The following is a 5,111-nucleotide window of genomic DNA, read 5'->3' as shown; positions in this document are numbered from 1 at the left end:
ACTTTAGCATAATTTTGTGCTACATGAAAGCTACATGCTCAACATATAGACTTTAAAGATGTATTTGCAACTTTGAGTCGAGGCAAAAGAGTAGAAGAATTGGACTATCATGTAAAGGACCGACTCTTATACCATTGTGGGAAACTTTGCTTTCCACAAACTAAGAGGGTAAAGATAATTAGAGAAGCACACACTTCTCTGGTATCAGGTCACTTTCGGGTAAGTAAAACAGTTGCACAGCTGCAAAGATTTTATTATTGGCCAAAAATGAATGAGACAGTTTCTAGATATGTAAGAGGGTGCACTATGTGTGCTAAAAGCAAGCCTAACAACAGAAAACTAGGCTTGTACACTCCATTACCAGTACCTTCTCACCCTTGGGAAAGTGTTTCCATGGATTTTGTTGGAGGATTGCCTAAATCTAGGAAAGGTCATGATTATCTATATGTTGTTGTGGATAGGTTCAACAAAATGTGTATCTTGATACCTTGTAATAAACAGATTACAGCTGAACAAACTGCAAAACTGTTCTTTGAACATGTATGGGTTCATTTTGGATTACCCACTTCCATTGTATCTGATTGAGACACCCGATTTGTGGGGAAGTTTTGGTCAAGTCTGTGGGAACTAATGGACACCAAACTAAAGAAGAGCACAACTTTTCATCCAAAAACTGATGGCCAGACAGAAGTAGTTAATAGGACAGTGATCCAGATACTGAGAGGATATTGCAGAAAACATCCTAATCTTTGGGATGAACATTTGTGTTATATGCAGCATGCTTACAAAAGAGAAAAACATTCTTCTACACAGAGATCTCCTTTTGAGACCTGTTTTGGTTTCACACCAAGGTCTCCTTTGGATTTTGTCTTTGGTAAAGATACCACAGTTGAGGTACACAGTGATGTGGATAGGGAAACTAGGTTCATTGAACAAATCCAGGAGATCCACCAGGCAGTACAGGAACAGCAGGAAAAGAGCCAAGCCAATTACAAGGCTAGGCATGACAAGCATCAGATGGGGCATAGTTTCCAAGTTGGTGACCAGGTCTGGCTGTATATCAGCAAGGACATGATGCAAGGTGAAGGTAAGAAGCTAACGCCTATCAGGTATGGACATTTCAAAATACTTGAGAAGATTGGTGAGAATGCTTTTCGCCTTGATCTACCAGCTTACATGCACATCTACTCAGTTGTAAATGTGGATTGCTTGAGATTGTTTGAACCCTCACTGATTGAGGATCCTGAAGAGCAAAGTCAACTGCCTTCTATTGATGACTTGCTACCTGAATATCTTAATGAATTGCAGGAAGACACCATCTTGGATAGGAAGGTGAGGACGATGCACAGAGGAGATGTTGAGTACCTCAGAGTAGGGCTCAAGGGTTCCAAGCCGAGCAGTGCAAAGTGGGTTGAGATCAGACAAGTGAGACAACAGTACCCTCACTTAGTCGATGCTTGAAAACCAACTTTTGGTGGTCCAAAAGCTTTTTAGTGGGAAGGCCGTGATCTGAATTGGATCCATGAAGATAAATCAGAGAACCATGACTGTATCAAATCAGGACAAAACTTCGACTTCAAAGAATTAAGAGTAGTAATCAGAAACACCTCTAAATAGTGGCAGTTAGCAGCTAGCGTGGAACGACGAGGACCTCGATCAAAGCGCGCTGATCGAGGCCCATGGAGACTGCGTAGGAGGTGAAACTAGCCTCTCGGAAGCCCAGATTGGGAAAAACCCCTCGAGAAGGAGAGGCCTCGAGCGCTCGGTCGCATGAGAGCTGGGAAAACCATGGGGAAAAAGGTTAAAGGCAAAGGTGGGATCTGCGCTCCAAAAACTGGAGTGATTTATCGGGGGCACCCTTGGGCGGTAAGCAGATTTGGTGAAAACGGAGCGATTCAACTTAGTGCCCAATGCGTGGCAAGTGGAGGAGAGAGAAAATCGTCGCTCATCACACGCTAATGGTCAAGCAAGTCAACTGTGCGAAATGAGCGAATGGCGTCAGATATGGGGGATCCAGATCTAACGGATGAGATTGCGCCCGATGGGAAAGCAGGAATCGATAGGGGGTAAAGTCGCGACCTATAAGAATTTGACGTCTGATTTGACCGCCAAGGTGGTAGATGACTCATTCCACGACGTAACTGAAAAACTGAACTGACGAAGCAAGCTAGCGCAGTTACAGGAGGACAAGTGGTCACTCCCTATGAGCCTGATGATGATGCCAAGATAGGGAACTCCAAGCGAAGTTGTAGCAGGTGATCCGACGGAAGTGGAAGGGGAATCGAACAACCATGAGATTGAATGGATTTAAAGCCTTGAAAAGACAAAGCAGAAGACACCGGAAGACAAAAGACAGAGAAAGAGAAGAAATAAAAGAAGACGGAGAAAACAAAGAAAAGACAATGAAGCAAAAAGAAAGCAGAAAGAAGACAGAGGGCCGAGCTGACCAAAGGCAGCATCGAGCACCAGAGAACTTGAGAGATTCAAGCCATCCTTGAGAGGATATGTCTGGACTGAGCACCACATTGGGCTCCTTCCATTAAGGACTAGAGAGGTCAAAGAAGCTGGAAAGGGAAAGATTTTGTGCACTATAGTGGCTTGGGGAATCCAAGAACCACCCTGCTAAACAAATTTTGTTTCAGGAGACTCATATTGAGCTCCTTCATTGTAATTCTCTACTTCAAGACACAATAAAAAAAGGCCACCACTGAGAGCTGGACCGGAGATGTAGCCCTGGAGGATAGGGTGAACTCCTTATTAATTTCTTGTGTTCTTGTATTTTCTTATTGTATTTCTCTGCTGTTTTCCATTTCAAGTGTCTGTGTATTTGCACTCTGATCGATCCGTTGCCTAAATAGCATAGACACATACTAGCGCATGAGTTTGTAATACCTTCATTTAATAAATCTTTAACTGAGATCACTCATAGGGTGATTTTCAGATCATATGGTCGCAACCATCCATATAGAGGAAAACATGTGTACAATCATGAATTACTCATAACTCCACGTAACCTAGATTTTATTAGACATAATCCATAGTCTTGCTCTCCATCTCGACCCGATCAATGTATGAATTCTAACATGTGAATAGATGTGTCAAAGTTGAACATGATAGAAAACCATGTAATTACCAGTCAATGATGTAAATTGTTAACAGGCACGAGAGAAACCACCAATAATGACAATGGCTCTTAAGGTACAATCAACATAATCCGCAAATGTGAATAACAAAGTTGAAGTTGAACACCCTTGGAATCATTTGATCAAATTTCAATGATGTAAACCTGTTGTCGAATGCAAAGAACTTGTCATTAAGGCATGCAATATCTAAGGTATTGGAAGGGATTTTCTAGATCATCTTCCCATATAATGATCTGAAGTCGACATGAAGTGATTCGTGGAAGGAGGGTTATAATGAATCCCACATCATCAAAACGAAACAAAGGATGTGGTAGAGTAGATGACTGTGATCCAGGATTGTGGTTGAAAGTCAAGCAATGTATAGGCGGTAAAGAACTGCCGATAGGGCTTCCCTTGAACATATCGGTGACATGACTCTGAATTTTGGCAGCATTTGACTCAACATAGGATCAGAGGTCTTGATGATGAAATGGTATAATCAGATGAGAGGCAAAATGGATTTCCCAAACCCAGGAAGGTAAGTGACTAAGTGAGGATGTCCCAAACCCAACACGAGCAACAAATGAGTGTCATGTTCAAGAGAGACATGTTTCCTTTACAAAATACAAGAGATGATCGCTTTCACACCCCCCCCCCCCCCACCACCATTTCTAGTGAGTACCACATTATTTTTTATCGCTAGCTTGAAGGGGATAACATATGCTTTCCATATAAGTTAATCCTTCAGATGAATCCATCTTAGTAATTTTTAATATCCCTAGAAAGGATAAAATCGATCTTGTCATAGTGACAAGTCGTGCGTCGTTTAAGTTTTACGACTCTGACAGAGGGGAAACTCAACATCTTTTTCATGTTTAGAGAGTTTGAAAAAGAAGCAGAAAATAAAACTACAAAGGTCCCTTTTTGTAAATCGTCTCTTGAATCTGAAAGGTAGAAAACAATATCCAAGAGAACCTCTTAGCCATGTTCGAATAAGGTATTCCTTTTTTGTACAATAGTCTATCTCAGTCCATAAAAGGGTTAAACTTATATTGAGTAGATGTCATTTAATTTTCTTTAACGAGTTTGAAATGACAAGTACTAAAAAATCTTTTCATTTTTCGAGAGTCAGAAAAGAGATTAAAGATGACTCTAGGGGGTCGCTTTTTCGTTTATTTTTTACGATTTTGAAAAAGCAATAAAATAAAATTTGTTGAATTAGTCAAAATAAATCACCGTCACCAAGTATGCATGACTTGTCGCTGCACAAGGAAACACTAACGATTTCGAGGAAAAATATTAAAACATGAGTGAAATATTCCCTAATTTAGTAAAAAGATACTATTTAAAACTTATAAAAAGCCAAAAAAGTAAATTATTTTTACGATTTTACCAATTTGAAAATCTGAGAGCATTTACGTCATTTTACCTTGATTTTCAGGCAAGGAGTATGATCAATCCCAGACACCATTCACTAATTCCTTTGTTGCAAGTAAAGGATCTATCCCTTCCCTTCATTTTGCTTCTAATTTCATGAATTTTCATCTGTATATTAGGTTGCAAAGAGGATTTTCAAAAAAATTATGTTGAGGGTGATCAATGCGAGTTTCACCCATCGGACCGCGCTGATCACCCTGTGGTCAACTAGGCCATCGCGCTAGCAACGCGTGAAAATTCATACACAGTTGCGCTGGCAATGCGTGAAAATTCACACACAGTCGTGTTGGAAATGCGTGAAAATTCACACACAGTTGCGCTGGCGTCGAGGTAAAAATTTCTTGTGAAATCATCCATATTGAATGGTTTTTCTTCAATTTCGTCTCGATGGAAGCTGATGAAATGTTGTTTTATGGATGTTTTATAGGATAATCAACAAAAAATGTCGATTGAATGGAAAGAAAGAGGACATGAATCTGAGGATCATCAAGTAGCCCAGGACTCAAATTACATTGCTACCCTTCGAGACTATGGGTTGTTGAAATTCTTCTG

This window comes from Pinus tabuliformis, chromosome 1_2 (genome assembly GCF_031772625.1).
Source record: "Pinus tabuliformis cultivar Carrire ecotype Pingquan chromosome 1_2, CPIR1, whole genome shotgun sequence".
Taxonomy (NCBI): domain Eukaryota; kingdom Viridiplantae; phylum Streptophyta; class Pinopsida; order Pinales; family Pinaceae; genus Pinus; species Pinus tabuliformis.
This window is presented reverse-complemented; position numbering follows the sequence as displayed.